This window comes from Zalophus californianus, chromosome 4 (assembly GCF_009762305.2).
Source record: "Zalophus californianus isolate mZalCal1 chromosome 4, mZalCal1.pri.v2, whole genome shotgun sequence".
Classification (NCBI taxonomy): domain Eukaryota; kingdom Metazoa; phylum Chordata; class Mammalia; order Carnivora; family Otariidae; genus Zalophus; species Zalophus californianus.
The window spans coordinates 20981449-21005319 of NC_045598.1; the positions used below are offsets into that span (position 1 = coordinate 20981449).

The 23871-nt window shown below is 37.4% G+C and overlaps 1 protein-coding gene across 2 annotated transcripts in view; it reads right to left on the reverse strand.

Moving 5' to 3' along the window:
• Positions 1-23527, reverse strand: part of EYA3 (EYA transcriptional coactivator and phosphatase 3) — a 106045-nt gene extending 82518 nt beyond the window's left edge. For both annotated transcript variants that reach the window (XM_027613588.1, XM_027613560.1), the window contains exon 1: positions 23265-23527. The gene's annotated coding sequence lies outside the window, so the exon portion shown is untranslated. The remainder of the gene's footprint in view (positions 1-23264) is intronic.
• Between the last annotated feature and the right edge of the window lie 344 nt (positions 23528-23871).

Sequence of the window (23871 nt, forward strand, 5' to 3'; positions counted from 1 at the left end):
ATTTTCAAGCCTAGATTATATTATTCCAAAATTAAAATTATAACAAAATAATTATTCCAAAATAAAAAGCCTATCTTTTAAAAAAGGGGTATCATTACACACTAGCATGGCTGAAATAAACAAGGGAAAACTGGCCATATCAAGTGCTGACAAGGATGTAAAGCAACTACAATGCTCATGCATCGCTAGTATGAATGCAAAAAGGTACAATATAGCGATTGTGGAAAAGTTTGGTAGTTTCTTATAAAGCTAACCGTATGACCCAGCAATCCCATTCTGAACTATCCACCTAAATGAAAACTTATGTTCACACAAAAACCTGTACATGAATGCATATAGTGGCTTTGTTCACATATACAGTGAAAACTGGAAACTTAAATGTCTTTCAAACTGGTGAATGAATAAACTACTGTACATTTATAGGATGGAATATTATGCAGCAATTCATGGAACAACTTAGATGAATCTCCATTATGCTAAGTGGAAGAAGTAAAACTCAAGAGTCTACATATTGTATAATTCCACTCATATGACATTTTTTATATAAGGACAGAAAAGAGATCAGTGGTTGCCAGGTGCTAGGGATGGGGGAAGGGACTGGCTACACAGGGTTACGAGGGAACTTTGTTGGGATGATGGAACTGTTCTCTATCTTGATTATATTGGTTGTTACATGATTGTATGTATTTTAAAACTCATAGAACTGTACACTTAATACGATGACTTTATTATATGTGAATTATACCTCAAACAATTATAATAGGACCTGTTTACATGTTTAGAAAAAATTATATATGAAGTTGAATAAAATTCTGTAACTAATATATGCAAATGAAATTATAAACATAGTTGGATCAACAGTTTATGAGTACAGAGACTGAAATGTTGGTTAATAAAATTATAAACGTAGTTGAATCAACAGTTCATGAGTACAGGAAATGGCAGTATTACTTGGTATCATCTTAACAGAAGAGTTTTCCATTACATAGATGACTTAAATAAGGTCAAATTGTATAAATTTTTAATTTAATTTTTTTATTTTTTAAATATTTTATTTATTTATTTGACAGAGACGGACACAGCGAGAAAGGGAACACAAGCAGGGGGAGTGGGAGAGGGAGAAGCAGGCTTCCTGCTGAGCAGAGAGCCTGATGTGGGGCTTGATCCCAGGACCCTGGGATCATGACCTGAGCTGAAGGCAGACGCTTAACGACTGAGCCTCCCAGGTGCCCCTAAATTTTTAATTTTAAATGTGACTACCTTCAAACAGACACTCCTTCCCTAACTAAACTGGAGTGGTGGAAGAATTCTACCCCTATGCTAAGCTACTAAAGGTAGATCTATAATATAATCATTCAGAAGCAATTACACCTAAAATAGAAACTGATATTTGGGGCACCTGAGTGGCTCAGTCCGTTAAGCATCTCCCTTCAGCTCGGGTCATGATCCCAGGGTCCTGGGATTGAGCCCTGCTCCAGGCTCCCTGCTCAGTGGGGAACCTGCTTCTCCCTCTCCCTCTACCCCTCCCCCTGCTCGTGCTCTCTTGAGCACTCTCTCTGTCAAATAAATAAATAAAATCTTAAAAAAAAAGAAACTGATATTTACTCAAAGACAAAAACACAAAGTAGGAGGTACTTAAGAGACAGGCAATGAACCAAAGATTTCTGCAAAACACATATACATTTATCAAGCCAGAAGAATTACTCCACAGCAAAATATTCTGCAAACCCAATGACACCACGAAAACATGTGTCTGACAAAAACAAAGAAAAAAAGAAATCCCAAAGAGAATTATTTAGTTGGAAGCCTTAAAAGAGAAGTCACATAAAAGTTCACATCATTTTATCATCTGGAGTGTCATTATGGATGTTAACATTGTACAGCACTGTTTTCTTTAAAAAAATATTTAAGGGGCTTATAGGTATAATACCAAAAAGGGTGCAAAAACTTAAGCAAGCTTGCTTTATAACATACATGTTTCTAAGAAGTTTGTGATCAAGTTTTTACAAAATCAATCATTCCAAATGCACTATAGGAGCTTGCTTAATTTAATGAGGCAATTTAATACAAGGGAAAGAGATGGAATTCAGAGTCAAAGGGTTTAGCTCTGTTAACCTTTGACCTGGGGCAGGTCAGTCTTATTTCTCTTATAAATATAGATTCAAGAAAGAGTTTAGTACAATGCATATGCCTAACACAAATATAAGTACCCCAAAAATGTTAGTCCCCTTTGCATTCATAAGTGTCTTGCTATGCACCGAGAGTGGAAGAGTAAATAAGGTAGGACAGTTTCCACAGGCTAATCACAGTCCAGTGGATTTCTTAGGTATGAAACCACTACAAATCCACAAAAGAAAAAAAAAAAGAAGAAATCTGACTTCATCAAAATTTAAAACTCCAATCTTTTAATTTGTATTCTGGTTTCTATACCACTGTAAAATGTTTTCTATGGAAATTAGAGTTAATTTTTCACTAATGGTCTTTTCTCAGTCCACATCTGTTTGTGTATGTCCTACAGAGTAAGCTCTTTATATTTTTCTTCCTTTTTTAAATTGAAGTATAACTAACATACAGTGTTATATTAGTTTCAGGTATACAATACAGTGATTCGAACAATTCTATACATTACTCAGTGCTTATCAGGATTAAGTCTCAATCCCCTTTATTTCACCACCCCTCACCCTCCTCCCCTCTGGCAATCACCAGTTTATTCTGTTTTTAAAAGTCTGGTTTTTTTGGTCTCTTTTTTTCCTTTGTTCATTTGTTTTGTTTCTTAAATTCCACATATGAGTGAAATCATATGGTATTTGTCTTTCTCTGACTGACTTAACTTCACTTAGTATTATACCCTCTAGGTCCACCCATATTGGTGCAAATGGCAAGATCTTTTTTTTTTAATGGCTGAATAGTATCCCTGTGTGTGTGTGTGTACCACATCTTTACTTATTCATCTATGAATGGACACTTGGGTTGCTTCCAGAGCTTGGCTACTGTAAATAGCAATAAACATAGGGGTGCATATATATCTTTCTGAATAATTAGTGTTTTCATTTTCTTTTGGGTAACTACTCAGTAGTGGAATTACTGAATCACATGGTAATTCTATTTTTATTTTTTGAGGAACCGCCATACTGTGGCTGTACCAATTTGCATTCCCACCAACTGTGCATGAGGGTTTCTTTTTCTCCACATCCTTGCCAACATTTGTCATTCGGCATGTTCTTTGGAAAAATGTCTATTCAGGCTTCTGCCCATTTTTAGATCAGATGATTGTTTATTTAGTGTTGAGTTTAAAGTTCTTTATATATTATATATTTTGGATATTAACCTTTTATCAAAAGTATCATTTGCAAATATCTGCTCCCTTCAGTAGGTTGCCTTTTTGTTTTGTTGATCGTTTCCTTCTCTGTACCAAAGCCTTTTATTTGGTATAGTCAGTCCACATCTTACTTGTATTTTCTGCATTATGCACCCTCTGGACTATATTCCTTTTAGGATACCTGAAAATTGCCTTCTTTACCCACAAGGTTAAGTACTTTTAGCCCTTACACACACATGTATATATATGTGTGTGTATATACATCTTTTTTTTCCTAAGTAGTTCTGCTTCTCTCATGAACCCTAACATCTACCAGACTGAAAGAACCCTGACAATCTACCCAAATGATTGCAATCATTAATACCCACTTCCCTGTGCCTTAACCAGCACCAAGTACCATCAATCTTTTAAAATTTTTGCATAATTCAACAGGTAAAACATGATCTCAAATTGCATGATTTATATCTCTAATTGTAAGTGAAAAGTTTTTTTGAGATGTTTGACATTTTTTTCTGGTAAATTTGCCTACTTGTATCTTTTGCCCAATTTTTATGCAATTGTTCATCATTTTCTTAATATTTGGAATGAGGTCACTGTAAATTTTGGAAATTAGTTTTCTTACTTATATATTTTCTTTCACCTTGTCATTTATCTTTTAACTCGACTTATGGCAATTATTTTGCAAAATATAAGACCTAATTTTTAAGAAATAAAATTTGCCACTATTTTCCCTTTGAGGTTTCTAGGTTTTAAGACCTATTTAGCCTTCCCCAAGTCCAACTTATAAATACACTTTTATGGCTTTATTATTTACATTTACATATATGCTTAAAGAGGCAATAACAGCATAGTGATTAAGAAAACAGATCATGGCGGGGGCACCTGGGTGGCTCAGTCGGTTAAGCTTCTGCCTTCAGCTCAGGTCATGCATGATCCCAGGGTCCTGGAATGGAGCCCTGCATAGGGCTTGCAGGGAGCCTGCTTCTCCCTCTCTTCTGCCCCTCCCCCCTGCTTGTGCACGCTCTCTTTCTCTCAAATAAATAAATACAATCTTAAAAAAAAAGAGAACAGATCATGGAATCAGACTGCCTAGATTCAAATCCTACCTTCTGCCACTTAATTGCTGTGTGATTCTATGCATCAATCTCCTAAACTGTAAAATGGGGAGGCAATAATAGTATCTGTCTCACAAGGTTGTTGGGAGGATTAAATGTATTAATAAATGTGAAGAGCTTATGATAACACTGATGCATAATAATTGTTAAACATTAGGTGTTATTTTGTTTCACCTACCAAATGCTTAGCCAGTTGCCCCAACAACACTTACTAAATCTTGCCTTTTTCTACAATTACCTGAAATGCCAATTTTATAATAAACTAAATTTCTATATAAACTGTTCTACATAAACTGTTCAGTTTTGCTGATCAATTTGCTACTTCCTCAAAATTTAACTTACATTATTTTAATTTCATAACATGTTGTAGAGGCTTTCTTTTCTTTCAGTAATCTCATGTTTTAACACTTAGAAAGGCTAATCTCTCTTCTTCATTCTCCATTCTCAGATTTTATGCTTTCCAAATGAACTCCAGAGCAGTGCTGTCACGTTTTCAAAAACCAATGATATTTTAATTTAAATTGCATTAAATAATAAATTAATTTAGGGGAAAATGGTAAGTTTACGATATTAAGCTCTCCTAAATAAAAGCACAATATGTATTTCCAGTTATTCCTTTTTAAAAATACCTCTTAGTAGACCCTCTCCATTTATTTATGTTCCTATTTTATCTTTTTGCTTGTTATATTTTTCATTATATTTTCGAAAAAAGTTACTTTGTATATATAGGAAAACTATTGGTATTGGTACTTCTGTAAACTGCCACTTTACCAAAGTCTCATTCTTTCTAGCAATGAGAACAGTAAGACAGTTGATTGTTGAGTGTCAGGTATATATTTTCCCCTGCTGCATAAAAGTTGTTTCCTTCCTCTTTCCCAATATTAACCTCTTTATATCATCTTCTTGCCTAATGATATTGGTTTATACCTCTACTATATATTTTTTAAAGATTTTATTTATTTGGGCGCCTGGGTGGCTCAGTTGGTTAAGCGACTGCCTTCGGCTCAGGTCATGATCCCGGAGTCCTGGGATCGAGTCCCGCATCGGGCTCCCGGCTCAGCGGGGAGCCTGCTTCTCCCTCTGACCTTCTCCCCTCTCATGCTGTTTCTCTCTCTCTCTCTCTCAAATAAATAAATAAAATCTTTAAAAAAAAAAAGATTTTATTTATTTGACAGAGAGAGAGAGAAAGAGCACAAGCAGGGGGAGCGGCAGGCAGAGGGAGAAGCAGGCTCCCCATGGAGCACGGAGCCCAATGCAGGGCTTGATCCCAGATCCCAAGACCCCCCACGATCACGACCTGAGCCAAAGGCAGAAGCTTAACCGACTGAGCCACCCAGGCTCCCCTATACCTCTACTATAATATTAAGTAACAGTACTAAATGTTGGGCATCCTTTTCCTGTTTTTAACATTAATGAGAATACTTCTACCATACCACTACTAAGTGTGACACTGATCTTGGTTTGAAATAAGTTTTTCCTTAATCGTGTCAAATAGGAATTCATCAATTTTAATTAAATGGAGAACATTTATCAGGAAAAGATATTAATTTGGTCAAATGCTTTTTTGGCATCCAAAATGGTGACCATATGGTTTTTCTCTCATCTATTAAAACATGTTAGTAGATGTTCTAATATTGAGCCATACATGCATTTATTTCAGAAATCAAACCCTTGACGGGGCACCTGGGTGGCTTAGTCAGTTAACCTTCTGCCTTCAGCTCAGGTCTTGTTCCCAGGGTCCTGGGATTAAGCCCCACATTGGGCTCCCTGCTCAGTGGGGAGCCTGCTTCTCCCTCTCCTCCCCGCTCATGCTCTCTCTTACGATCTCAGTCTCAAATAAATAAATAAAATCTTAAAAAAAAAAAAGTCAAACCCTTGGATTATAGAGTATTATTTTAACATACTGTTGAATTCTATTTTCTAGCACTGAATTTTTTAAAGATTTTTACATTGATACTTATAAGATTCTTCCATAGTTTCCTATTTTGTGGTGTTCATGAAGTTCCAGAATCAACATTTCATTGGCTTCCTTTTTTTTCTTTTAAGATTTATTTATTTATTTGACAGACAGTGAGAGAGACAGCTAGAGAGGGAACACAAGTGGGGGAGTGAGAGAGGGAGAAGCAGGCTCCCAGCTGAGCAGGGAGCCCGATGCGGGGCTCGATCCCAGGATCCTGGGATCATGACCTGAACCGAAGGCAGACGCTTAACGACTGAGCCACCCAGGAACCCCTTTCACTGGCTTCCTTAAAAGAACTATAAATTTTCCTTCTTTATCCATGCTCTGGAACAGTTATCTATTCCTTGGCTATTTGAAACAACATACCTACGAAAACATCTAGGTCCAGTGGTTTTTATGGGGCAGTCCTTTGATAACTTTGATTCCCTTTATTATTAATCTCCTGAATTTTTTTCTTCTGGGGTCAAATTTGGTAACATTTTCTAAAATATCTATTTCATGCAGATTGTCAAGGTTATTTGCATAAGGTTTTACATCATAATGCATGTGTGAAGTTCTTTCATTCCCTTCTTTAGAAGGAATTCTACCATAAAACCTCCCAAACTTCATCCAAATCAGTTTACTCCCAGTGAACTTCCTATTGATCAAAATCAGTAATCAGAACATTCTGGCTCATGAGAGCTGATGAAGCATACCCATTTATATCCTCTCTCTTCAGAGATCCACCCCATAAAAATAACAGCAAAGGAATGAAAGAGATAAAATACACAACAACAAAAATAAAAACAGTGGGCGCCTGACTGGTTCAGTTGGAAGAACATGTGGCTCTTAATCACAAGGTTGTGAGTTTGAGCCCCACATGGGGTCATGAGTTTGAGCCCCACTTAATCTCTCTTAAGTAGAGATTACTTCAACAAATAAAACTTCAAAATAAAATAAAATAAAGTAGAAACAGTGACTTCAAGGGGCAAAAGACTCAACAAACTTTTAGAAGACAGAAAGTACATCAAGGATTGATACCGGAGTCATCCGTTTACTCATCATTTCAAGAAATATTTAAGGGGCACCTGGCTGGCTCAGTTAGTGGGGCATGCAACTCTTGATCTTGGGATCATGCCCCATGATGGGCACAGAGCTTGCTTAAAAAAAGAAAACAAGAAATATTTTATGTACTAGGCATTGTTCTAGGCACTGGAAATAAAGCACTGTGCACGGAGTCCCTGCTGTTAGTACATTTATCTTCTAATTGCAAGGAAGAGACAGATAAAAAGTAAATTATTATTCAAGCAACAGTAAGAAATATAAAATAGGACAAGGAAATAGAGAAACTAATTCTACAGAATCTGGACTTTTTGTTATATGTGGCCACTGAGTCTCTGCTGTTAGTTTAATGGTCAGCTAATGATTAGAGAGCGATTTCTCTAGTCCCCTGGAACCAATAAATCTCCCAGTCCTTACTGATGGGCTTTCTATATATATTAGGGCACACCTTTAGCACTCAGCCAGTCAGTTTTTAATTTTGCCTTAGGCTTACTATCTGTAGGCACAGAGCCTCAAGATGAACCAGAACTGAGAGCTTAGGGCTTTCTCAGGTCCTTCCTAAACATGCTCACTGCCCAACATATGTGCAACAGCCTTCTAGATTCCCAGGAATATATCAACGCTTTACAAATCCCTTATGGACATCTATTCCCCAGCTTTTCCTTTTAAGCTTTTTTGGTTAGCCTGTTTGCCCCAACTGCTATTCATTACCACAGGCAGCTGAGATGTTCAATAATTGCCTCTAATTGTTTTCAATGAACACCCCAGGCGGAAAAGCCTCCAAGTCAGGTCAAATACATACAAGTTTGCAAATGAAGTCTTTTAAGGAACTACCAGACAGGTCAGTAACAACAAATAATGACAGGTCAAATTCAATTAACAATTCTCTGGGAATGGGGCTTTGAAGAAGCTCCAATCTTGTTCCATCACTTCCAGTTGGCTTCTAGGCTGCTAGTTTTCACCATGATGGGGCGCTGTTGGTTTTCAAAGTTACTGTGGAACTGGAGAGAAGAGGATGGCACTTGGGCAAGTTAAACTGCTACAAAGTTCACTGTTTTTCCTGAAATGTGGCCATTTTTCTTGAATAAATGCTCCCAGTTTGCTGCAAGCCTATGGTTGATTTTCAGAGTTCCAAAACAGTTGATTCTATGTCTGTCAGTGTTCTCGCTGCTTTTACAAAGGAGAGAATTTCAGAGGTTCTTATTGTCATTATTGCTGACATCCTGCATTTTAATTGAGAAACTCCTTTAACTCAATTTTTTTTTTTTTTGAGAGAGAGAGAGTGCCTGAGTGGGGTGGGGGTGGGGGCTGAGAAGAGAGAGAATCTTAAACAGGCTCTACGCCCAGCACAGAGCCCCACATCGAGCTTGATCTCATGACCCTGACACCATGACCTGAGCCGAAATCAAATCGGACGCTTAACTGATTGAGCCCCCCCGGGGCGCCCCCTACCTCAATCTTTATACTTATTATTTTGTTATATTTGCTATTTGATTTTTCCTTTTATTTTTTCTTATTTATTTTAATTTGACAGAGAGAGACACAGCGAGAGAGGGAACACAAGCAGGGGGAGTGGGAGAGGGAGAAGCAGGCTTCCCGCGGGGCAGGGAGCCCAATGCAGGGCTCAATCCTAGGACTCTGGGATCATGACCTGAGTTGAAGACAGATGCTTAACGACTGAGCCACCCAGGCGCCCCTGATTTTTCTCTTTTTAAAATTTCAACATTTACATTTATTTCATTATTTCCTCTGAAATCACGGAAAATGCTTATCTTTTAAATCTCCTTCAGTTTATACTATTCAGTATTTCCTTTAGTGCCAGTTACATTTGACTCCTCTCTTTCATAGCATTAATTTTCCTCAAACGATTAAATCTAGATTATTAGAGTTCATTTTTAAAAATTTTTTATTCATTTGAGAGAGAGAGCACAGAGGGAGAGTGAGAGGAGAAGCAGACTCCCCACTGAGCAGGGAGCCCAATGCAGGGCTCGATCCCGGGACCCTGGGATCATGACTTGAGCCAAAGGCAGATGGTTCACCGACTGAGCCACCCAGGTGCCCCTAGAGTTCATTTCTGTATGGGAGTTTTAACTAAACTTTTTTTCCTCAGAGTGGATGGGAATCTTTGTTCATCTGTTATTATAGGTAGGTTCTAGTTACATATGTTCACTTTCAGTGATTATAAAGAGGGGTGAAATATACAATTAGGCCGTGTCTGCTGGGACCCTGCTTTCTGGATATGAATCCCTGTCTCTTCTGAACATCACAAATTATTAGGGATATATCTGGCCTTTTATGCCAAGACTCTCACTTTGGAGTAGCTATCAAAGCTTTATCCTGGGGAGAAACACAGGAGTTACCTACTCACTTTGCTTTTTGCTTCTTCTGCTTTTGTTATAGCAGTCTACAGTTACTTCAGGCTCCTCATGCTTCTTTCTCTAATCTCAACATTCACTCATTCATTTATAAAATATTTATTGAATATCTACTATGTGCCTGGCTTTAGTTTAGATATTGGAAATTCAGTGATAAACACAAAGTTCCCAGCCTCAAGGAACTTATATTCTAATAGGAAGATGAACAAATATATAAGGTAATATAATTTCACAAAGTAGTAAGAAATAATGGAAAAGAACATAAAGAATAGAGACTGACTACAAGGGAGCTATTTCAGAGAGGGTGATCATTTCTCTGAGGTGGTAACATTTCAGCGGAGATCTGAATAATGAAAAGGAGAGAGTTAGAAGAAGATGCAAAAGAAAAGGTTTCAGAAGGAAACAAGTATAAAGAAACTGAAAGGAGGGACGCCTGGGTGGCTCAGTTGGTCATGTTCCCAGGGTCCTGGGATCGAGTCCCACACCGGGCTCCTCGCTCAGCAGGGAGCCTGCCTGCCTCTGCCCAACAGGTCCTCCTGCTTGTGCTCTCTCTCTCTCTCTCACTCTGTCTCTGACAAATAAATAAAATTAAGAAAAAAAAAGAAACTGAAAGGATAACAAAATCTTGTCATGTTTGCGAAATAGCAAAAAGGCCATTGTTAGCAAGTGAACGAGTGGATGGAAATGAAGACCGAGAAGGAGGCAAGGGCCAGATCATACACAGCCTTGTAACACATGATACGGAGTTTGGGAAGGAACGGGTGCTTCAAGCAAAGGAATGACATAATCTGATTAATATACACTAAACACCATGGGGAGAATAGACCATAGGGAAATACATGCCCTCCCCAAGCAGACTGTTCAATGTGTCTGGAAAGCATTTCTCCAGGCTTTATTTTATTTTTTTAAAAGATTTTATTTATTTATTTACACAGAGAGAGATCACAAGTCAGGGTGGGGGGGCGGCGATGACAGAGGGAGAGGGAGAAGCAGGCTCCCGGCTGAGCAGGGAGCCCAAAGTGGAGCTTGATCCCAGGATGACCCAAGCTGAAGGCCGACTGAGCCACCCAGGCGCCCCTCTGCAGGCTTTATCCAAGGGACAAACACCAGATGCTCAAAATCAAGAGCAAGGGCCAGGAAACTGATTTATGCTCCAAGCACCCTTCATTTCTTCATAATTGTCTACTTGGTTTCTGAAGTTTCTGAAACTTCTACATATGCTTTCAGCTGTGATTTCTTCTCCTAGTCTGTACTGATCCAATCTTACTGTTTCTTATCTTTTAGAAATTCACCAGTCACATCAACTGATGGTAACTTTTCTCGATATATTACCTTTCAAAAAACATCTAACATATCTAACATATTACTCAGAGTCCTTTGTACTCAATGTCCTCCTGAAGTAGACACAAATATCCAGCAGACCTATACTCACTTGACCTACCTTAAGACTGTCTTTCAAGGGACCCTAAGAAAGCCTTTTAGCTCTCACAATTCAGGCATCAGCACAAATCACATTTCCGTGGCAAAAAAAAAAAAAAATTGTAACCAATTACACCTTCCCTGCAGAACTGTCTGTGGATAGACAAAAGCTATCACCATGCTGATGAACTCCTTCCATAAATAAACAGCCTAGCCAACTGACTGTGGTAAAGTTGGTGAATTCTTCTGGTTACTTTATTTGGGAGGTATGACTGACCAACACATCATGGTACTGTCAGCTGTAGGAATATTTTAGTGACTTTATACTTAACAGAATACTATCAGAACTTACTGAGAAAGAATTTTTTAAAAATACATTTAGGCTGTACCAAATTCTTAACAGGAAAAATACTTTATCAGGAATAGATCTGCTAAGAATTGTTCTTAAAATTTCTAATATTATTTCTTGGATAATCATCCTTTGAAGTTGTCTATAAAACAATCTTTAATAAAAATTAAAAAATCTTTTCCCCACAAGCTTCCAATAAAATAAGGAGATCTGTTCTACAAGAAAAATTCCAAAACCACAGTAAAAAGTATTGAGAAGGAATGAGTTAATCTGAATTATATTTGTCAAAGTGAGCTTAATAATAATCCTACAGTTCTACTACATTCTTTCCAACTCTCCTTGTTTTTAGTAACTTGTCAGTCACAAGCTCAAGAATTTAACGTGTAAAGATCCAGACTCCATGGAACTCAAAGCCTCCAAAATTTTATCTTTATATTCCTTTAATCTGTGACGTTAACATTTCTAAGAGAATCACAATTTTTTCTGTAAGTGCTATGGCCTGATACATGGTTTATTCCAACATGAATATCCTATAAGTGTGCTGTTTCCAGTTATATAGAAAAACTTCCTCCGCCTTCAAAAGTCAAAACTCTATATCACATTCTATAAATCTATACATATATCACATTTATACATCAGTCAGCTCTCCATTATTCAGATAAAATTTATCTTACACTATACTAACAGAACTAAGTCTTTTGAAATGTGTATCTTTAGCTGCCAGAACTATAAAATCTAGGTTCAGTTCTTTTATTAATATTTTATTTCTCCAAACTTATTTATTCCTTTGAGAATCCACCAGCCAAAAAATTCAGTGCTATCATTTCAGCAGATTGAGGAACACTGAATTTTTTCCCATATTTTAAAAATTTTAATTCCAATGTAGTTAACATACAATGTTGTATTAGTTTCACCATAATAGTGAAGTTTAAACACTTGTTATTTTATTTTACTCTTTTCAACATAATTCACCTCTGTAAGAGGCAGGTTTGGCAAGCTTGAAGCATTAACTCTGGAGCCAGACTACTTAGGTTCAAATCCCAACTCTAAACTGAAGAATGGTGTGGGAGTTTAGTTATTTAACGTTCCTGTGCCTCAGTTACTTCACCTGTAAAATTGGAATCATAAGTGTCTTTGTCATAAGATTTAAATGAGTTAATATTTGTGAAGCTCTCAGGATAGTGCCTGGCACCAGAGTAAACATGATATAGCTATTTGTTACAGAAAAATAAAATAAATAAATATCTTACACATAAGATAAATTCAAGAAAAAATCTGGTCTTGAGTGAAAGTCAATTCAGCAACTAGTTGTCCTTAGTTTTTCAAAGGGAAAATATTAAAATTATTAAGGATGAGGTCCAAATAACAAGAGATTCCTATGAGAGATTAAATAAGTTGGACCTGTAGCTTTGCCTTTCTCATTTGGCTTTGATTCCAAATACCCTACACGAAAACTTTCCCTGTAAGTCCTTTGCAAGGAAAGCTGTTTTCAAGCTCCTGGACAAGAAAACATTGAATGTCAATCACATCCTGTTACTTAGCAAATACCCAGAACTCATCATGGTCACAAATACTTTCAGGAAATCCAACTGGGAGTTGTGAGTTATTAAATGGCTAACATTAATGGAATGTTTTTTATGGGTCCGACACTATTCTAAGTACTTTACATGTATAACTCATTTAATCCTCTCAAGTCTATGATAGGTACTATTTATTATTTTACCATTATATTACCATTTTATAGACGAGAAAACTAAAGTACAAGAGAGTGACTTGCCCAGGGTTATTTACCTAGTAAGTCACCAACCTGGAATTCAAGCCCAGGCAGCCTAGCTTCAAAACCTGAGGTCTCAAACCACAGCTATGTGCCACTCAATATGGAACATCACAGGCAGTACTGATGACTTTAGAAAGCTGACCAAGCTAAAAATGCATGCTATGCCATGCTATACTCACAAGTAGCCAGAATTCACAAGCCAGATAATAATACTGAGGCAAATTTTCTTCTTTATCCTCTCATTCCCGTTCTTCCAGGCCTCCCAAGTGAATGAGTGAATAAACTGAAGTGCTTTATTATTTTTTTATGACTTACTTACTTTGAGAGAGAGAGAGAGAAACTGCAGGAGCACAAGGGGAAGGGGCAGAGGGAGAGAGAGAGAGAATCTCCAGCAGACTCCTCGCTGAGTGTGGAGTCTCACGCAGGGCTCCATCTCATGACCCTGAGATCATAACCTGAGCTGAAACCAAGAGTTGGATGCTTAACCGACTGCACCACCCAAGTGCCCCAAGTGAAGTGCTTTAAATAGTGCCTTTAACATAGTAAGTGCTCATTAAGTGTTAGGAGGTGATGGTGATAAAAAACTAAGTAGAGTATGCTGCTGACCCTGCCTCACTTTAATGGCTACAATATGCTAAGAACTGTTGCTATCTCTACTATCTTTTCCTCTTTGTGATTACAGGAAAGGAGTTGGGACAAATACATATATTACATAACATGCGGTCCACTCTTCAGCCATGTTACTTTCACCTGATCATCTATACAGAAGCAAACTCCTTCACTCCTCAGTTCCTTTTTTGGTTTACAAAGACTGGATTGGGGCCAGAAGAAAGCAGAATAAAGCAGTTTTGTAAACTTCTGACTAGTTGCCAAGAACAGAAGCAAAGTTTGTGAAAAGCAACTTCATCGACTTAAACTTTGACTATTATTTGGAACCTAGCAAAGGATTCTAATGACAAAAGCTCGGCATGTGACTGAGCATTTTCAACCTCCTGATTCTGTATTACTTAAAAATAATGTGCCTAGATGCAGTAAAGAACAGAGATGACAGCCATGACAGTCAGGGCAATAGGGTCTCCGTCTCTCAACTGTTCTGCATAGTTATTTAGATTAAAAGCTTAACAGAATCAAGGTACATTTCAGAGGAAAAAAAAAAAACTAACAAACCCAATTCCAAAAAGACAATATTGGAAAAAAACTAGCAGTCATTAATATTTTCCAAGCTGCAGGTAAAACACATTAATATCTTATTAACTTAGTGGAGACCAACAGTTTTGAATGAAATACAATAAAACAAAATAGAATAAAAAATATTACAGTTCATCACCAGTAAGTAAAGATAATACTGTTTCACAAAACTCCTGTTTCAATTTTAAACATTAATATGTAAAAGTACTGGATAATGTACATATGTGTGTAAGTACTGGGTAACAATGAAAAACTGCGTCTTATAGTGGGTCATGATCAAAAAAATTTGAAAGCCACTTTATCAGAATATAAAAAACTGGCCAGAGAAAAGGAGGAAAATAAACCACTTCAAACTACATAGGAAATAACATTCAGAGTTTTAGTGGTTCTCTAAGTTACAGTTTTTTAAAGGCAAGCTTCTGAAAAAGAACAAAAAAGGAAAAGGAAACTATCTGCATAAGAATTAACAGTTTAACAGAGTTATTCCAAATAAACAACAATTTCACAGAATGTGAGGTACAGACACTAAATAAATATATACTAACAGGAGATACACAGAAATGAGATAAAGCCAAGATTTTCAGTTCATCGAGCTATTAAATGCCACGCCAACATTAGAGATGGCTTCTCTTTGCAAAATCTCGCATTCTCACTCTCAAGAACTCTTATTCATCAGTGTTATCTAATCACTGATTCAGAACCTACAGCAAAGATTTGGTAAAAAGGAAAAGAGGATTTGAAAAATTCAGTGGATTAATAACACACTGATTTCTAGAGCATTTTTTAATAAAACATGTATATACAATTTTTTTTATCCTAAAATGTTCTCTAAATTCCAAAATTTTCTGAAAACCAAATCATATAGACATTATTTTGGATTATGCTGTCAATAAAAAGAGAGTGAAACTATCGTATCAACCTAGTGGGAAAAAAATTAACATCATTGTGCTAAATTAAAATTCCCTCTTATTTTGAAAAAAGGAGAACAGGTGAATCTGACCTAAATCTTTTTCAACTACTATGGAAACTAAAGAATAAAGTTCAATTCCACCTAAGAGCTAATCATTCTAATTTATTCCCATAGTAACAGTGCTGATAGCAATAAACAATTTTCCTAAATTCAGTAATTGCCACATTATTAAATTTCAGATGAAAAAAAACTACTGAATTTTAGAAGATAAACTGATTATCAAACCCACATATAAAAGAGTTGCTTTTGAAACAAAAATTAAACATTTAAACCAAAGTAAAAAACATTCTAAATACCAATAAGTAATCATAGCAAAGCTTAGACTTTTCAGCTCCATAACAATATTTTTCCCACCAAAAAGAAAAAAAAAATCAAGACAAAAGGTACTATGAAAAACGGTGTATTTAATTAATGTCTGAATTAATAAACGAAGTTAATATATAAGAAATAAACTAAGTAGTATCCCTAAACAAGTGTCACTTCTTACCAGAAATAAGTGTAGTTTTTTTTGTTAACCAGATCCCATGATTCTCAATTGTTTTTATTTATTTTTATTTCTTTAAAGATTTTATTCGTTTATCTGACAGGGAGAGAGAAAGCACAAGTAGGCAGGAGGCAGGCAGAGGGAGAGGGAGAAGCAGGCTCCCGCTGAGGAGGGAGCCCGACGACCCCAAGATCATGACCTGAGCCAAAGGCAGACGCTTAACGACTGAACCACCCAGGCACCCTTCTCAATTGTTTTTAAAATACACAGAAAAATCTCTTCTCATATCTCAGTCCCAGACTCTTACATTAAACTACCACCTCAACTGATATAAAATCATCTCCTTCCCTCAGAGATGCAACAAGAATTTTTATATTTGGGAATAATAAAAGAACAAAAGAATAATATTAATATGATTAATAATATTCTAAATTATTATTTGCATTTTTCAATTTACAATGGAATTGATTTGTGAAAGCTCTCCTCTTTTCTAAGTAAAACTAAAAACACTTTATTTTGCACAAATTTCCAGATTTGAAAATGAGATACAGGTAAGTCACAAATTTCAGTTTTAACTTTGTTTCATATTCCAAAGTTGTTAAATTAGTATCGGGGACATTAAGATTTCAGAGTTTGAGACTATTACATAAATTTGCTTAATACTTTGCAGATCAAAGAAAGGAAAAATATTAAGATCTAGAGGTAAAACATGTTAGTAATATAGAATGCATTTTATTAAATAATACTGCCTTTTCTCCAAAAACTCAAAAGTAACCAACTTCCACAAGAAAATTTTTTTAAGAGGGAAAGATCCGGTCCTGTTTTCCTGTCTTAATACATAATTTTTGCCATCTAAGAAACATAGGTAGTACAGGGTTTGCAATTTGCCTTAAGCCAGCATTGAAAAAAGACCATGTTGGGCACCTGGGTGGCTCAGTCGTTAAGCGTCTGCCTTCGGCTCAGGTCATGATCCCAGGGTCCTGGGATCGAGTCCCACATCGGGCTCCCTGCTCCGCGGGAAGCCTGCTTCTCCCTCTCCCACTCCCCCTGCTTGTGTTCCGGCTCTCACTATGTCTCTCTCTGTCAAATAAATAAATAAAATCTTTAAAAAAAAAAAAAAGAAAGAAAGAAAAAAGACCATGTAAAACCCCCCTCTAAGGTTCCCAGCCAAAAGTGGTATTCTTTTGTTTCAGACAAATTGGATTTTTAACCTTAACCTAAAAAGGAAGAAATCACTGAACTAGTAGAACTCTGTACAAAAAGGTCATGAACTCTGAAGCCAGAAAGACTAAGTTCAAAACCAGCTCTCTGGCTAACTAGCTTTGTTACTTTGGGCAAGTTATGTAACTTCTCTGCCTTGGCTTCCTCCTTTGTAAAATGCAGATAAGAACAGTACTTACTTCACAGGGTTGTAAAGATTAAAGAGTTAATTAATATATGTAGAATAGTTCCTGGCACACACTAAGAGCTATGCTGCTTTTATGTTTACTGTTTTACCATTACCTTTTTACAGTTCAGTTGTGAAGTTTTCCAAATGAAATTTGTTTAATTGTACCTATAAAGAACATGATTTTATATTAAACTGTAATGCAAATTAACACAAGAACCTTAAACTCAATTAATGATGAAGAATCAAAGTGTTTTGAAAACAGAAAATCATAAAATCTAGCTTAAAAAAATCATATACCATTGTCACTGGTAAAAAGTGACACTTTCTTAGGATTAGGCTTATTTTAATTCTAATTATGTTGTCTACTGCTGCTGCTGCTTCTTTTTTTTTTTTTTTTTGGCTACACCCTGGTGATGTAGGTTATATTAAATCTTATAGTTTAATTCAAATATGTACAAAGAAAGCCAAATTCAGGATTTAAGTGTAAATGTCAGCCTTATATAATGTTACCTGGTTTACATGAACAACCTATATATGTATTATTAAAACTGTACATAGTTGGCACCTAAAATAAATTTGCTAAAAGAAATGTATTACAAAGATTATAGCTTACTATTTTCTAAGGCAAATAAAAGCAAATCTATCTAGTACAAATATTAACCAAGCTAATAAGTTAAAGTGCATCCAACACAATCTGTAGTAAGATCTCTAAGACATTAAGCACTGACTGCCTTGGGGGAGGATCTGTTAACTTACAGTAAGTCAGCACTATTTTTTAAATTTTTCTTTTTAAATTTTTTCTACACAAATGTTAGAGTTATTTGTGTCAGTTCTGTGAAAAATGCCATTGGAATTTTGAAAGGAATTGCACTGATCAGTAGATTGCTGTGGGTAGTAGGGACATTGTAATAATATTAGTTCTTCCAATATATGAGCATGGACTATCTTTCTGTTCATTTGTGTCATCTTCAATTTTTAAATCAATGTCTTATAGTTTTCTGTGTACAGGTCTTTCACCTCTTGATTAAATTTATTCCTAGACATTTTATTCTTTTTGGTGCCATTGTACACGGGATTGTTTTCTTAATTTCTCTAATAGTTCATTACTGTGTAGAAATGCAACAGATTTTTGTATATTGTCTTGCAAATTTACTGCATTCATTAATTCTAACAGTTTTTTTGTGGAGACTTTAGGTTTTCTACATGTAGAATTAGGTCACCTGCAAATAGTAACAATTTAACTTATTCCTTACCAATTTGGATACTTTTTCTTTTTCTGCCTAATTGCTATAGCCAGGACTTCCAACACTATGATGAATAAATATGGTGAGAGTGGGCATCCTTGTCTTGTTCCTGATTTCAGAAAAAAAGCTTTCAGTATTTCACTATTGACTATGTTTGTGATGGGTCTGTTATATATGGCCTTTATTATGTTAAGGTATGTTCCCTCTATTCCTACTCTGTTAAGAGTTTTTAATCATGAGTTTTATGATTTCAATGGATGTTGAAAGGTCAGCACTATTTATACACTTCCTTTTTTGATTTAAAATACTAATACAGTGGAGCCTGGGTGGCTCAGTCGTTAAGTGTCTGCCTTCGGCTCAGGTCATGATCCCAAGTTTCTGGGATCGAGCCCCGCATCGGGCTCCCTGTTGGCGGGAAGCCTGCTTCTCCCTCTCCCACTCCCCCTGCTTGTGTTCTCTCTCTCGCTGTGTCTCTCTCTGTCAAATAAATAAACAAAATCTTTTAAAAAAATAAATAAAAAATAAAATAAATAAAATACTAATACACGGGTGCCTGGCTGGTTCAGTAGGTAGAGTATGCGATTCTTGATCTCAGGGTCATGAGTTCCAACCCCATGTTGGGTGGAGAGACTACTTTAAAAAAAAAAAAGAGGTAAAATACTCCTACATATTTAAAAGGAGAAAATAGTAAAGATAAATTTTACGAAGCCCATATGTCTAATAACTTTTTAAAATATACTATAAATAACAAAGAAAATACTCTCATTATTTTTACATTTAATAATTAGATACCCTAAGACTTAGGTTGATGGGACCAAATAAAAATATCGAGACGATGGTGTGGTTGCTGTTCCATTATTTGCTATGTTCTCTGTCAATAAAACATATTCACAGCTTAAGCCATATATTCTGTATAAGAACATGCACCTGCATTTTTAAGTTAATTAGCAGATAGAAAGTCCACCTATTTTCAACTTTATTTCAAATAATTAACCACTTGATATAAATGAATGTATGAGAAAAATAAACTATTCCTAACATTTTTAAATATATTTTGAATTATTTCTATGTTAAACTAGTCTATGTTAACTATTTTGAACTATTCTTCCTCCATTTAAAACACACATAAGGTAAAATATCCTGCTGTTATATGCAGAACACAAAAATCTTTTATTTTTTATTTTTTTTAAAGATTGTATTTATTTATTTGAGAAAGAGAATGAAATAGAGAGCACATGAGAAGGGGGAGGGTCAGAGGGAGAAGCAGACTCCTTGCTGAGCAGGGAGCCTGATGCAGGACTTGATCCTGGGACTCCAGGATCATGACCTGAGCTGAAGGCAGTCTAACCAACTGAGCCACCCATGCGCCCCACAAAAGTCTTTTAGACAAACAACTACAAAAAAGAAATTCTATCAGCCTTTTATCTGAAAGCAAAACAAAAAGAATGAACTTATGAAGTGGCTTAGGCAGATCACAGAAACCATCACACCGCAAGGTACAAATGGTAAGGACATGGAAGAGGTGTACTTTGTTTCTTGAATTTTTAAAGCTGCATTTTCCTTAAAATATATTCCAGGGTTCAAGAATAAAAATTAAACCATGTAAAAACAAAGCACAGTAGCAAGTAAATGACAAGAAAATAACATTCAAAAATAATTAAGCCAAATAAAAACAGAAAACTGGTAGGCATAAACTAATATGCAGAAATTTATTTTAAATTGAACCTCAGGGTTACAAGCTAAGACTGCCAAACTAAAGGAGAAATTTCTATAGAAAACCTACTGCGATTCCTCTCCTAAGCATTACAAACATCCACTAAGCTGTCTCTAGTGATATATTTGTTTGTTTGTTTGGAAGCTAGGTAAGATGTGCAGGCTTTTCAGTAATTAGCAAGTCTATTAGCATTGGGTAGGAAGACCAGGAGCATGAACACAACTGCTCCCAGACCTCAGGACGTTCATTTCATGTAAGGGCTTTTATGCAGCATTTATATCATAATAAGCTAAAGTGATTTTAGAAGAAAAGAGAGAGAGAGAGACTCCCTAAAACTTTTCAACTTCTACTTCTGCACAACACAATTTCTTTCTAGAGTCCATTTTGAAGACAAAATGACTTTAGCCTTGAATTTAAAAATCTGTCATAAATTTCTTACCCTAAAACTCATTCCTGACACAAATGTACTGAAATGAACCATTAAATGCTATGTTGTGCTCTCTGACCTACAACTTTGAGGGAACCAAAATCCACTTCTGAGTGCATGCGCAAAACTTCTTTATTTGTAAAAACTGACCTTGGAAAAATCACCAATTCTTTAAGTCTTGATTTCCTTATTTGTAAAATGAAGGGGTAAGTTTGAGCTCAATGGTTCCCTCCAGCTGTAAACTGTAGAAATCCATCTAGGTTTAGACTTAGACATGCTCAAGAAATAAAAAGTTCAGAAATGAAAAAGGTTGAAAGAGAGCCTTGAATCAATCCAAATATAAGTCTATCTATGGAGTTCCCATGGCTAAAAAAAAAAAAGTCCACAAAGCTGGAGGTGAGGAAACAGTCAGCCCATACTCACTGGGGTTAGTTTTCGAGGATGCAGAAATGATGAGGCCAGGCTGAACAGAAGCTAGAGTTTCCAGTATAGGTGCTGGGGAAGAGGTATGGGTAAGGAGCTTTCAAAGGGTCTTCCCTCAGCAGTTAGCTCCGGCCTGAACACCAACCAGAAGGGTCCTTCTCTGTGGCATCTAGGACTAATATGGCCAAGCTCCAAAGTCCTTTGCTAAAAATAGCTGAAGGGAGCAGCCCAATTCTGGAATGAGCCAAGGTCTATGCTATGCCTGTGTATGTATATATATCATATAATGAGAGAAACTTTTCTGTAACTCACCAGTCAAAAGTGAAGCAGACACAAAGCTGTATTTATTCTGTTCACTTAAGTACTAAATTTCAGAGCACGATTTGTATTTCAGAAGCTGCTCAGACAAAAAAAAATTGCAATAAAATGCTAGACACCACCATAAACATCAGAAAAACAAAAATAAAAATCATCCAACCCTGTGTCTCAAAATATACCTCAGATCACAAAATTTGAGAAACCCGATACTAACCACTATTAAATCCAATCTCTTCATCTTAGAGGTGACTAAGAGCCATTAGAGAAATTTAAGAAATTTAAGAGAAACCTAAGTCTCAAGTGAGAAAGAGGTGGTTTTAAGACTAAGGTGGAGGGGCACCTGGGTGGCACAGTCAGCTAAGTGTCGGGACTCTTGGTTTAGGCTCAGGTGGTGATCTCAGGGTCGTGAGATCCAGCAGCATCAGGCTCCAATCTCAGCGGGGAGTCTGCTTGAGATTCTCTCTCCCCCCTCCCTCTGCTCCTCCTGCTCCTGTTCCCTCTCTCTCTCTCAAATAAATAAATAAATCTTAAAAAAAAAAAAAAGACTAAGGTGGAAATAGTAAAGAAAAAATAAAAGAATAATAGTAATAATAGTAATAATGTAGTGTAATGGCTGGTTTATGAAGAAACGGGAAGAAAAACAGAAAACTTGTCAATACCATAAAAGTAAAGAAACAATTTGTAAGAGGTAAGGATAAAGATATATATGCACACTGAGCTCAAGTAAAGAAATTGTACTTTGAAATTACTATAGTGCACTCCTTAGCAGAAAACATTTCAGTAACACTAAAATTTTTGGAAATAAGCTTACAAATCTGGGGCTAAAAATCTCCCAAGAAACTCTGTCCTTTGTCATAGCAACCGTCCTGTAAGTAAAGCCTATGCAGAAAAAAAAGGTGATAGTCCCAAGAATATCTGCATTTTTGCCTCAGCTGTGCCCATCCATTCTCATGGGACAGAGAACACAAAAATGACAGGAGGTCCTCATGGCCTGTCAGTTAACAAGACCACACAAGCCCATAGCAGATCCGTGTGCCTGCCACCTGTTAGCCCTCTCCAGAGAGAGCCCCCCCCCACACTGTGCTCAGCAAAGAACTGGGAACGCCTTTGTTGTTCCCTAACTACCGAAGTTACCAAAGTTGCGTCTAACACAACGCCTCAAGGCAAAACTTCCCCCAAGACAGATAAATCGGCCCAGATTGGGGCTTTGGCTAAGCCCTCCTCTAGCTAAGAAAAGGCGGGAGAACCCCAGGCGAAGCACAAATGCCACCTATTAGTCCCAGGAAGGGACAGTGGTCGAAGGTGATGGAAGTTGGGGGACGGGACCTAGGACCCCAGAAAGACAGTCTCAGTTTCGCAGTGGAGGAGGGGAAGCACAATGAGGAGGTGGGCAGTCCTGTAAGGGAAAGAACGGCGAGATACCAGGGAGGTGCTAACGTGAGAGGAGGAGAAAAGCGAGAGGCAGTGGTGAGGAAAGCGCTGAGGCAAAAGGCAAGAAAACGGGGCTTGTAACCCGCGGATGAAGACGAGGAAAACAGCCAGGCGAGAGGTGCGCGGCGACAGGCAAGGCTAAGGGGAGGTGAAAGGCGAGGCCGGCAAGGGAAAGGGCTAAAGTGAGGGAAGCATTACAGGGACAAGGGACAGGCAAATAGAACCCCCACCCACAGGGACCGGGACAGAACTTTTGACCCGTCCCCCTACAGGCTGCAATCAACCAGCCGCATTCAGACCCTGTCGCGGCGGGGACTCACCCTAAGGCTGCAGAGGCCCCAAAGCAGGACATGGGTACTGGTCCAGACTCACAGCAGAACCAAGCGGATAGAGGAAACCGCGGCGTTAGCGTGACCCGGATGCGCATCCCTAGGAACCGGAAGTCAGCAGCCAGGGTCACCTCACAATCCACACCTCGTTCCACCAGAAGCCTCTGGGCGCATGTGTCAGGCCTCACGGGGCGGGGCGAGGAAGGGCCTAGACCCAGCCCACTCCGCCATCCCGGGAGCCCCGCCCCCTAGTTACGCCCGCCCCTGGTTACGCCCTGCTGGGAGCCTGGTCAGAGCGTGCGGAGAGGCTGGTTCTTGCTGCGAGCGGGCGGTGGCGCAGCTGATGCACAAGCAGCCGGATAAAGATTTCAGCATTCATATTTTTAGAAGGTCTTTTAAAATTCGTGTAATGCCTGCCTCCCCAAAGCGATCGTGAGAAGAAATGCCGGATGTATGTGATAGATTTAGAAAAACTGTGGGAGGAAGAATGGGTGAGAAGTTTTGGAAGACACTGGTGGGGAGGCGAAGCCAGGGTGGTGTTTTAATTCCCAATATTAGTTTATTTCTAATATTGTAGTAATCTTACAATGACTTCTAT